Source organism: Seriola aureovittata, chromosome 21 (assembly GCF_021018895.1).
Source record: "Seriola aureovittata isolate HTS-2021-v1 ecotype China chromosome 21, ASM2101889v1, whole genome shotgun sequence".
NCBI lineage: Eukaryota > Metazoa > Chordata > Actinopteri > Carangiformes > Carangidae > Seriola > Seriola aureovittata.
Window position 1 is genome coordinate 9,486,283 of NC_079384.1, and position 13,202 is coordinate 9,499,484.

The following is a 13,202-nucleotide window of genomic DNA, read 5'->3' on the forward strand; positions in this document are numbered from 1 at the left end:
GCAGAGGAAAATATACTGTTAGACATTCAAGTCCATTTTCCTTGTCACTGCTGTTTATTGTGCATTCCAAGTTTTCTTGCAAAGAAAAGAAAATATGTTTAATTTTCGGGAAGATCCATGTCTTTGATGGTGCTAACTTCAGTCGGCTGTTTTTTAAAATTATATATATATATATATACTTCCTTCAGTGTGAGTGGATACTGACGAGTTCAAATAATAGCAGTGCTCCTATGCTTCCCTCTCCGCCATGGGGCGCAAAGACCAGGGCAGAGCAACCAGCCGCTAATCCGTGCGCCTTTTGCCGTGGACATAATTAGATTACCGTGGTGCACCGATCACCGTCTCTGCTGCTGCCGCCGCCGCCGCTGCTGCTCCTGCGGTAAATGCTCGGCTACCTTAAGACAAAACCTCCCTTTCTGACTCCGCATCGTCTCTCTCTCTCTCTCTCTCTCTCTCTCTCTCTCTCTCTCTCTCTCTCTCTCCTCTCTCTCTCTCTCTCTATCTCTCTCTCTCTCTCTCTCTCTCTCTCTCTCTCTCTCTCTCTCTCTCTCTCGCGCCCCTGCTCATGTCTCTCTGTTTCCCCCGCCCTCTCTGTCTTCTCTCTCGGTTGAGAAAGCAAAGGGGCAACACTGGAGGAGACACACTGTTACTCTGTCTCTCTCCTACACAGCTCGCACTTACCCTCTAAGTCCCACACTGGAGACTTAAACTCAAAGAAGACTAGAGGAGAGGAAGACTATTTTTCACTGAATGAAGGCCATAATAGTCTCATCCCTTTTTGTGACTTGAAGATAAACTACTCATTTTTTAATATATATATATTGTCTTGAAGGCGCGGACAGCGGGATTCTCTCCCCTCCTCCTTAAAAAAAAGAAAAAAGAAAAAAAAAAGTGTGGTCGGTGTATATCCAGGCGGGTGGATGAGTTGTGTGGATGTTATTTCCTGGATTTTCTCTTCGGGCTGTGTCTTACCGCGGCCCAGAGACGGCAACAGTGTGTGGAAAAGTAGATTTGAATGTTAAACATATGGCTTCAACGAGGATAACGCGGTAAGTCGTACATTAAAATCTCCTTTGAGCCTGTTCCCCTTAACAAAGCATCTATATTCTGACTTATAGTGTGCCCGTGTTACTCGGTGGTGAGTTTACTGACCTAAAGGCAACCTATTTTATTGCGTTTCTTTTATCTTATTCCGGCCGCTTGCACTATTTCTACAATATTATAGGCTCCACACTTCATCTTCCTCTGCGGGGTTTATTTTCTTTTGGGTAGAAATGAAGCAGTTTGCTTGTGTGTGGAAAGAAAAAAAAAACGCTGTTCCTGTGAATAAAATTGGAGGAAAAAAACGAGACCGAGAGATGATAGACTATAGCTGCTGACAGATGCTTTGAAAAACTCTTCTGCATTACAGTATCGACCACAGTGAGTTTGAATAGTTGGAGTTTTTTCTGTGTGTGTTTTGGGATACATGTGAGAATTCGCTGTCCGTGGTGCTGAAACAGGCTGAGGAGATTATTGTTGCTGGTTTAGTAAATTGGCGTCGACTTGAATTAATTCAAGACAACTCAGCACATTTACATGCAACACGCAGCTTTCATTTATTTCACAGCTTCTCCAGCTTATTGGTTATCACTGATGCACTGTGATCGTAATGACACAGGTCGATCAAACGTGAACTTCACATCTCTTTATGTAGCCTGCACCACCCTGGCTCTATTACAGTGCATCCCCTACAGTTAATATTGGATTTTTAATGTGATTTTGAGTTAAGTTGCATTGCTGGTGGTCTTATTATAATGGGATTGCAAATCCATTACTGTATATAAATGTGACATAAGTCATTTCTGTAATTGAGCAGCAATTTACCACCACCCTCCCCTTGTCATGGATCACCTACCTCATCTGAAACAACCAGTGGGGGTAGTTTATTTTCAACAAGTAGACAGCTGCTACACTACAGTATATGCTCTGTCTCAGAGTCATGCAGTGGTCCCGTCAAAAGCAGGTTACCTCACAAGCAGCCTGTGTGTCTCCGATTATAAAGGCAGAGGGGGAGAGAGAGAGAGTCATCCGATTACCTTAAATTACCGCAAGCTGTTGCCTACTCAATACAGAGCAGATATTAAGGGGAGAAAGTCAAAGGTGACTGGAGGTAGAAGTGGGGGGTGGGATAAAGTAGGCTAACTTTTTTTTCTTTCAATACCCTACCTTTATTATGAGCTTAATCATTCTCTGGGTGTCAACATACAAAACCCTTACATAATGTCAAGCTTGGCTCGGGCATGTGTGAATGTGGCTTGTACACATAGGTAGAGCTAAACAACCAGTAATGACAAACTCATGAGTGGATATTGCTGCTGTGTCTGTGTGTTATGGTGAAGTAGAGTGTTTTGGATCTGAGTGTCCAAGTGACTGTGCCCATTGGATTATGTGCCACTGCTTTCTACCTGTGTGGGCGGGTGGGATTGTGTGTGGGCTTGTGTGCATATGTAGCCTATGTGCACGCCTGTGTGTGTGTGTGTGTGTGTGTGTGTGTGTGTGTGTGTGTGTGTGTGTGTGTGTGTGTGTGTGTGTGTGTGTGTGTGTGTGTGTGTGTGTGTGGAGAGAGAGTGGGGTCAGACAGACAGAATGTGTTTTGTGAACCTGGGACCCGTCCACTCGTCACCATGTCAAATCCTGTTAGTCATGCTGGATGACAGAAGCACCAGGACTTCGATTAAAATAACTGCTGCTAAGTCTTTGCCTTTTGAATGGGAGACTGTTTGTGAGCTGATGTTACTGTGGTAGAGCATTCATTTATGCAGTTATTTGGTTAATTAGTTGGTTATTAGTTCAGAAGAAATGTGCATTTACCTTCCTTCCAATTAAAAAAAAAACTACTTACTTTGCCTGATCTTGGCTCTAATGCTTGAACTCCTAGATATTAGTTTACTGTGACCCTATTTGACCTTTGCATTGATTGTACAGTGCAAATACCTTGATAAAATCACCTATACAGCACAAGTAAATTAAGCAAAACATATAATTTTAATTACATTTTTGGCTTACAGTAAGTTTTGCATTGGCTGTGCAGATATTTTCACGACTTCAAAAAAATTAAATGGTAGTTATCTAACAACACATACTTCATTTCTAATCTGCTTCTGTACAAACAGCTCTGTGGAGTTTTGTCTGTAGTTTTGAAGTAATCTGGAGTACAAATTATTTTGTGATTTAACTAAGAACAAAGCACTGAGTTGTGAGTTGTGTTTCCAATAATAGTGAGGCATTATCATCATTTTATCAGGAATTATTTGATACTTTTTGATTTCTTTCCAGTGGTTCTCAGTCCTAGAGGCTCAGAGCCCTGTTGGTCTTCAATTACAGTTCATTGTCTGATATATACATGGGATGCTAAAATAACAACATGGAAGGATAAACCCTGCTAATCTGGGTCCCAAGGTTCACAATTAGGATCCCCTGCTTTAATCAGTAAAATACATGTGTATAGAAAATGACTATGAGAGCAACCCAAATATTTCCCAAGATGTATTTCACAGATGATGCAGTGGAAAATGTTTTGGAAACAAATGGATCTGGAGAATAAGAAGGTATAAGGTTTCACATTTTAAGCAAAGTATGTTTGTTAGCGCCATTCAGCCTGGGTAGACGGCTACAAGCCAACAGGAATGTTGCCATCTATAATCATTGCTAAATTCAGATGCCATCATTGTATTGTTAAGATCATGCGGTCATGCTTGAGTCTTCGGTGTTGAAGTAATGTTACACCATGTGTGGACATTTTTGTGGCCATTCAATGGACTCTGATCGTCACATTATCACGAGGTAGCAATAGACTGAAACAGCCCATACAAAAAAAAAAATGTATTAGTTTACAAATGTTGTCCTGAATTTTCTTATTACAACATTTGTGAGGCTGGAGTGGTGTTGTTTTCTCACTGGGACCAAACAGAGCCATAGGCAGGGTTTACTGATTAGCCTGGTTTCCAGAGCTTGGCACGGCTGGTAGAGCCTCTCTCAGATTTCATTACAATCACCTGGAGCTGCCCCAATGACAGTAGTGGAATATCTGTAACAATGACCACATACACATTCACAAATTATTTTTCCCCCTGGCAGCTGTTTGAAATTCACAACTCAACCATAGCTGTGGACAAAATCTTCTCAAAGTGGCTTCAGTATAGAGACATTTTTACCCTGCATGATGTATGCACAGTTCAGTGGCCTGGAGTTTGACTGTGTGAACTGTCAAATCCAGCTGGGAAAGGAGTTCATCTGGCCTATACTGGGAGAAAACTTTTCTGTGAATCCAAAGCATGTTTTTGTCAGGTTTCAATTTTTTTTTTTTAAGACGGAAGGGTTTGGCTGCATTGCCTCTGAATTATATTTATCTCTTCCCAGTAACACAACAGCTAGAATTTTGTATATGCCAACAATTTAAGCCTCACCAAACTGAGTTAATGACAAATGAAATGGCATGAAACGATGTCAATGATTCAATTTTTTTTTATCTGATTCACAGCTCCCTGCAACCTAGATGGTAATTAATACATGAATGCGTTTTCAATTCCCCTCTCAAAATCAATCAAATAGGACTGTTGTGTAAGACAATCGCTGTCACTGCATCACTGCATCAATTTGGTGTTGCTGTAATAGTCTGTTTCCAAACAGATTGTTTCGGGGTGGTGGTGTTTTAACCTAATAAGCGATGTTAGTGAATTGCTGAAGGTCAAGGCCAGAGGGCCTCCTCTTTTACTCCCTCTTTTAATTTTACCAACACATCCCCCTACACTTGCTAAAAAATTCACAGCCCTCTTTACAGCTTTATTTACATATACAGTCCCCACCTGTGATATCTGTACTCTCTGTATTTGGTCCCATCCTCCCAGTAGCCAGACTACCTATTAGAAAGATGTCATATTGAATTAGCCACACTTATGTGAGCAAGGCTAACTATTCTTATTCCTGACAGAAAGCAGCCTATGGCTGAGTTCTTCAATTTCTGTCTAAGGGTAGCAGTGGACAGTGTAATCCTCCAGGTATTGGTGAATTCTCTGTGTATATCAAAAGCATATGTTCCTCACCTGGTTTTATTCTTCCTGTTTGTTTGTTTTTTTTCAAATGTTCTGCCCAAATCCTGCACATTTACAATAAGGTGGAATTAATTTCTTCATGTCTATACACTACTGTATGCATTTCTGAATACATCCCCTACCTGATTACATAGGCTTGTAATTTTCTTCTTTTTGTTCAGCAAAACCCATAATTTTGAATAGTTCTTTCACACTTTTCCAGACAGTGTTGTTGTACCAATGCTGGGAGGTATATATTTGGCTTAATGCTCACAACAAGCTGTCATAGACATGTCTTGTTGAATTAGTCAGGCCTCTGTGAACAACACTAGCTGCTTTGTAACTAAAGACATATACTGTGGGTTTATGGACTTAGATTAAATGTTCCCTGTCAGATGAGGGAACATTTATGGTTCCCAGAGGATGAATCCCACTGACCTTGGTGATACCCTGACATTTCCTTCTCCCTTACTATTTGTGGTTTTGAGTGAAATGGTTCAACAGTTTGGTGGATTGCCAAATTCCTACTTGGTTCAGACTCTCCTGTTCAAGTTCATGTTCCCCTCAGGATGAATTGTAATAGTTTTGGTGACCCCATAACTTTTTATCTAGTGGCAACATCAGTGCAAATTATTTGTTGAGAACTTTGGTTTATTGTCTTACGGGCCGTTTATACGAACGGACTGGAGGGCTGGGACAGCAATAGGCTGCTGTTTATTGGAGAATTTATTCAACTTTATGCAAATATACTCTGGAGCTATGTGGGTAACAACAAGACGAGAGCCAGCTGCACTTGTTTTAATGCCCGCAGAAATGGAGGCACAGACTTGTTTCCTACTCGGCTCCACTTGTGGAGCGGGGATCGCTTCCAGCACAGATACTGAACCGCAGTACCCATCAGCCTTGTCAGTTTGGGCATCACTGTCATAAACGTCATTTAAAAAAAAAAAGGATGCAAACAAAGCTATTCTGTACTCAGGGAAACCAATTGTGAAACCCGAAATGAACAGCTTCATCCTGTGTAGTACCGCAGCCATGTCAGAAAACAACTGTCCAATCGGAGTAGAGTATGTAAATGACATGCTTAACACAACACATCTACAGAGTTACAGATTCATGAGAGGCCCCAAGACTGTATCCATATGTATGAACGCTGTGTAAATAACTTTGAAAACTAATGACGTTCTCATCTGCCTCAAATACCCACAATTGACAAAACTCTACAATTTCTCTGAAAGAATATACTGAAAACATGAGCTGCCTGTATTGATCATAGCTACAGACCTGGGCATTAGAAACATTTGTGCTGGAGGAACAACCTTCCTGTTTGCTGCTGTGAAGCATGAAATGTGTATTGGAAGCCAGTGATTGTTTTATTTCATCATAGCAATAACGACACAGTAGAAACACCTTACATGATCTTTGGTGCTGAAGAGGAAGGGTTCACTTTAGTTTATTTTCTTTGTTCAAGTTTGCACTGGGTGAAGTTTTGAATGACTTTGACTTTGACAGGAGTGTTGATCCTCATTGACATTTTGTTGAAATTTATTGGTTGTGGTGCCAGGTGCTGTTTTGAATGCTTCTGTGTGAGGGATTGGGTTTACATTCAACAATACAACCAAGTTAATTGTTCCTAACAAGATTATCTGCCTGCTGGCCAAAACACTGCCTGAAATCTGCATATCTGGCAACCCAGGCAGGAGAAACAAAGAGGCAAATCAGCAAGAGCTGCCTAACTTATTTCCTTTGTGACCAAATTTTTATTCCCATTATTACTTATGGAGAGCAGTACACTTTATTGTGCAGAGTGACTAACCACTTTATGTAAGAGGCAAAGTTAGAACAAATGATGAAGAAAGTGAATGGTTGAAAAAAAAAAGGAAACAAAGTAATTTAACTTCTCTTGTTATTACGCTTACAAATTGAAGTCAACGCTCAACATGAACTCAGCAACATGCTAACTTTCCAATTCGTATCACCCCACCCTCGATTTCCTTTCCCCTAGACCTGCAATTTCTAAAACTGGGTCGAAAATTAGTTTTTGGTTGTTTGTTATGGGTCCCTGTAGGAGAAGTTTAGTAGTGTGCCTGAGTCCCAGGGTGAGATTAAAGGAACTAAATTTTAATCCTGTGTGGTAAAAGTTCAGAAAACCCCCCTTTGCCCCATTTTAATACCCTAAGTAGCTTTCTATCTGATCAGGGGCTCCTAAACCTCTTCAGTCCTGGACCCAGAAAAGAAAGAATTAGTCAGTGAACCTTCGACATATTGTAACATGATGCAATATTTGATTCACCATCTCTGCTGTGGATGCCGACTTATAATTTGACATATTGACATAATGACACATGGCCAGCAACAGTTGATGCAATGGCAGTCTCTTCAGTGTGACTGGGAATGTAAAATTGAGACATTAGCAATGGGTAATGAAGTAGCCAGTTTGCACCCATGTTGCAGCCATTCAAGGCAGCCTCCATTTTTTTTTTTTAACCATTCAACACAGCCGCAAAGGTTATAGGGTCAGAAAAATGTTGTTGTTTCACAATAGAAAACGTATTAATGATATATTACAGAGTGCATCAGTGATAGCTCTTGTTTCAGAAAATTGCCTTTTGTCAGGAAGAGAAGGAAATTTTATTGCAACTGGTGGTGTTGTGTTGACATAAATATACGTTAGATTAACAGCGCTGTGGGGTAAAGGAATTTAAGAATTCCTTTATTGATTTGTTCCAGTAAAAAGTAACACAAAACAAATGTTCCACACACATATAGTCCACATACAGTACGAGAACAAACATGACAAAGGAAATAAGTCAATTAAACATACACAAAGTGTGACGGGGAAGAATCAAGGCCAATAGCATCCAGTGAACCTGTAGTGGGGTGTGCAGCCCCCCCTCCCCAAATCTCTGGTTTGTCAAGGACCAGACATTATACCTGGTTATTTTAAATCATGAGCTCACCTTAACTACAAAATAATATATTTATTCTCATACTTTTTGTGGTATTTAACTTGTTGCTTTGGTAACAAGATCATACATCATCAGCTTTGAAGTTGAATTGTCAGTTTTTTATTCACACACATCCAGCAGTTAACAGATTAACTTTATAGTTGATTTGGAGTCATGTTTCTGTCATATGATGAATGTAAGACCAATATTCATTTTCTTTTAGCTCTGTTTTTGGCCTCCACCAACTTCTGAGGGACATATCAAGCTCTTTAGCTGCTAAATGCTCCATTATGTTGATCATCTAGACACTAACTGTCTGTCTGCTGTTTGATGCTGGGCAGATTGTTTAAAGTGAGTTCTTACAGCTTTTTTTGTTGTTGTTGTTGCTAAAAGCAGTTGTCTTTTGCGGCCAGAAACATCGCTGTGGGAGTAAAGTTCTGTGAAGCCGAGGGCAGCTGCAGTTCATCACTATGACAAAGCGCTTTCACATTGTCACATTGTCATTTTAGCTTTGTTATTAAAAATAAAAATTATAGATGCTTAGAAGAATTTAACTACAACATCTCTTTTCAGATTGGAAGAACAATTTGACATTCCCTCTAGATAATTTACAAAACATGCAAATTTTATAGGAACTTTATTTTTCAAATTTTGTAATTTTGGTGAACCAACTTTTTAAAAGTTGTCTGTAGGCATAAGCAGTACTTCCCTATACCTTATAGGCACAAGGTAAATAAAATTCCTGTAACTTGTCAAGTGTGTTACACTTCTTGATAAGACACAGTGTGTCTTCTTGAGGCTATATTATGCTATTTGTCTTAGAGTGGTCTGGCTATCGCAGACAAGTTGTTGCATTTGGAGAGTTGCAGATGATTGTGCCAGGAAGTCAGCGTGTCTGATTTAACACCTGAAAATGCTCTGAGGCTGTAGTGTGATAGACTCCAGAGTGGTGGACACTTTTAGTAAAACACACACACAAACACACAGTCACACGTAACTGTCCGCAAAATATAAAGAGTTATGTGACAGTCTGTATTTTTCTGCATTTGTGTGTGAGAGAGTTTATTGTTTTATCTCTCTGTGTGGGAGCCAGGATGCAACTGTCTGTGACAGTGGAAGAGTTTTTGTGTGTGTGTCTGTGTCTGTGTGTTTGTGTGTCTGTGCGCGAGAGTGGCCACATGCTTAGCCACAGAAGGTTGCCAGTGTTAAGTCTCACCTCTGGCTGTGTGTGTGTGTGTGTGTGTGTGTGTGCGTGCGTGCGTGCGTGCGTGCGTGCGTGCGTGCGTGCGTGCGTGTGAGACAGAGGGAGAGAGGGAGGGCGATTACAGTGGCTATTGCCAACTTCAAAGTGTCTACTGGTGTTGTGCCAGGTCAGCATGTTTACACAGGAGAATTGGTGTTGGGACACACACATACACACTCATAGTCACACGCATTGCACATGCACATGTATAGACACACCTTATCTCCTGTTCTGGTTCTTGAATATACACGCACATCACACGCACACGCTGCCCAGAGTGCATTGGTCTTATCAGTGGTCCCAGTGAGTTAGGGGAGGCATTTAATCAGGGTCAGCACACAGCTCTTGGCATCAAACTGATTCCACCATCTCCTTCTCTCTCTTTCTCTCCCTCTCTCTCTCTCTCTCTCTCACCCCATGTCTCTCTTTCACTCACACTACCCTCACACTGAGCTGTCCAGTCGGCTAAATATTACTCAGCAACAAAAATTTGTTCCTGAAAACTTAAAAACTAGATCACTGGAGGCTTTAAATAGTTTCACACTCATATATTTACTAACTTTCCCAGGTACTTTTGGGAAAGATTGTACAGTCCAGCCATCTCTGCTGAAACATGCTGGAGTCAATATTATTTCTCACTGTCTAGCGGTTTTTAAACTCTTTTCCTCTTGGTGGTAAACCAAGTAGTTGTACTTTTCTGTAACAATTAAACCAATAGTTCACCATTTTGGGAAATTGCACTTTAGAAGAGAAGATCCAGCGTATTTCCCAAATATGTCAAACTATTCCTTTAACAATTGGCTCAAGGAGTAATACCCCAAAGTGTTTGATTAAGCACAAACATTACAATACAAGGTTTAATTGTTATAACCAGTTAAAAATCCACACAGAAAATCCAGACATGGCAACACTCACAGCAGCACAAACCACAGAGCTGTTGATGCTAAAAATGTATTTGTCTTGCTTGAGTTTCCAATCATAAAACTTTCATATAAATCTAGAGCCTGAAGTATTTAAGTTTGAAATGGTAACTGTGCAAAATTAAAATGTAGATGTACCTTTGCCCAATAAAGTGGAGTTACATAAACTGAGCAGCTTTTTTTTTCTAAAATAAAATTAGCCTAACTCATTTATTATTAATAGCTCAGAGGTACAAGTTTTAAATATATAATGTGAGGTAACACATGGGGATGGAAGTTGATAGTAGAGGCTATTTTTGAAAACGGTGCTACTTCTCCATAATAACAATGACTCATCAAGAATGACCTCATTGTGGTTACGATTGCATGTGTCACAACAAGAAACTGTTAACAATTGTGTGGAGAAAAAAATGTAGCCTAAATTGTAATGAGGACATGGTCTTGGCCCAGTAAGTTATCATTCTATTATATATATTATATATATATATATAGTAATTCTACCTTGTTGTTTTCATTTTAGGTCTAGACTTGGTACTGTTTGATATGAAAGCACAGAACTACTGTATTATAAATGTATCGTAATAATATAGGTCAAGCATACTAGCACTATAACTGGCATAAAAAAACCACAAATATTAAAACAGTACCCGATATGGAGCCATAACTAGAAAACAGTCCTAAGCATCAGTTGTGCATGAAACAGATGCTATACTGAAAAACTGAAATGTGATAGCATTTAGAGGAGCTCAGGAGGATTTCATGCTCGTATATCTTGCGAGCCTGTTAGCCTGCTGACGTTAGCATGTAGCTCACATCACCATTGTGCCTAAGTACAGCCTCAGGGAGCTGCTAGCATAGCTGTAGAATTTTAGTCTTGTTATTTAGTCGCAAAGCAGGTGTTTACATCCTAGAAATTTAGGATTTTAATTAGCTTTACATATGTAGTGAGTTAGTGGGGTTCATTCATATGTTTATTTGCAAGAAAATAACCTCAGCAAAACCTAACATCAAGCTAAATCCTCTCTTTAGAGGGATCAGTATACTGTTATTTGAACTGTTTTGTCAGCTGTGTTATATTTAATGGCAATAGTGGCAATTGTTATATATTTAATAGTTGTTTGTAATGTTAGGACATTGTAGCCTACATTTTTTTTCTTTTTAGGGCACTTAGAGCTTAATTTTGATGAATTTTGACACAAAATTTTTAGCTGCTGTATGTTGGTTAAAACGTGTGGACTCTGTTGTTATGTCACATTGGTTCCTCCTTTCCATTTTTTCTTGCTCTTATTCCTCCTGTGTTTCCTGCTCTCTGCTTTCTCTCCTTAATTTTCTCTCACTCCTTTCCCACAATGTAAATCCATTACTACTCAAAGAAAAACAACTTTGGACCAGTTATTTCCACTCCACCTCATTTATTCTTCCACTATGTCCTCTCTCTCTTTCCATTCTTCATTCTCCCACCTGTCATTAATGTTTAACAAAGCTGTCAGTTTAGACATGTTTTGAAGAGGGCACATGTTTTTCTGTTGCTATTTCTTAGAAGGCCCATGAACCTGATGAGGCAGATCTAAATCAGAAAGGAGCTAAATCAGGCTGTCTCTAAATATGTTTTTGGTCGAATGAGAGTCATTCCAGAAAGGATGTCGATACTCTGGGAGACAGCAGCTACTTTGTCTTATTGTTTTTGACTTGTTTGTCAAGAAAAGAAATGTATCTAATAATAAAAACCTTGTGGGTATTCTCTCTTTCTAATTTTTCTTTAATATCTTGATTTTTAGAAAAAAACCTACTTCTGGATCTTCTCAGACACATTATAATACGTGTTGTGATTCAACAAAACACTACAGGAGCTTCTGTCTCTGGCTGGTTTAAGTTGTGTTCAGCAAATCATTAATTCATGCATTTGCTAATTTATTTATTCATTCCCTTATTGGTTTATCAATTGATAAAATTAAGTCTTTAAAAGAGGAGCTTCGTGCACCTAGCACTGTGTGTGCTGATCAGCTCCCTGCAGATCATTGGATCAGCAGCTTTGCAGCCAAACTCAGGTAACATCATTTAAGTGGTGTTGGCAGCCATGAGTTGCGTGCAAGCCCTGACGCCTGTTCCAGGGCAGTAAGTCAGGCCTGGGAGAGTCAGGCTAAGAATTAGTTCACCAGGCTGACAGAGGCGGATTTTATGAGTCTGACATTTTACAGTGAGAATTTCAAACATCATCAAGAGTGCTGGTAATAGTGGTAGTGTTGGACTCGTGTTCAGGAATGAGTTATAAATTTGTCCATTACTTAAATGCCTGCCCTTACCAAATTGGCCAAAAGGGACCTTGGTGTCATTGTATTGTATTTGCAGGGAAATTACTGTTAAAAGGTTTTCCACATGACAAAGTCAACTAAATAGTTACAGAGATTTATACACAGTAGAGCTCAACAATATACAAAAAAAAGCAGATATTGCCATATGAGTTCCGATTTCAGTCAGAATAGTAATTTTTGTATTTTATTTTCAGTGAAGAAAATTGAAGAATAATGATGATGTGACTTTTGTTGCGGCTTGAACCAAACAAGCATGTTCCCTCACGTCTGGAGATTATGATTTGTGGGCATGGGCATGTCCACCATAATGCTTCATTTATGGTCTGTTGTGACACATTTAACCTTTAACAACAAAGTTGCAGCTCATGTGATTTGGATATTGCTTAGTGCTTATTGTTTAGTGCTGATAAGCAAATGTTAGCATGCTAACACACTACACTAAGATGCACTTTATCTGTTAAACATGTTATCTTTGTCATTGTGAGTATGTTAGCATGTTCACATTACTGTAGCCTACTAGTGTTGGAAAAAGGTGTTTAAAAGGCAGAGGAAATTCTGTGTTACAGAGTTGCTTTTTGGGAATTGTAGGATTCTTGGAACTAGACTTATGTGAGGAAGATTAAGAATATCTTGGTCTCTGCTGCTTAAATTTTTACCATTCTTTTAAAAATCTGTCTCCAATGGTTGTAACCCTAATTCAACTTTGT

At 39.5% G+C, this 13,202-nt stretch overlaps 1 protein-coding gene across 2 annotated transcripts in view; it reads left to right on the forward strand.

The window, feature by feature from the left end:
* Nucleotides 1-616: 616 nt before the first annotated feature.
* Nucleotides 617-13,202, forward strand: part of LOC130162246 (protocadherin-15-like) — a 162,871-nt gene continuing 150,285 nt past the window's right edge. For both annotated transcript variants that reach the window (XM_056365903.1, XM_056365902.1), the window contains exon 1: nt 617-1,049. The gene's annotated coding sequence lies outside the window, so the exon portion shown is untranslated. The remainder of the gene's footprint in view (nt 1,050-13,202) is intronic.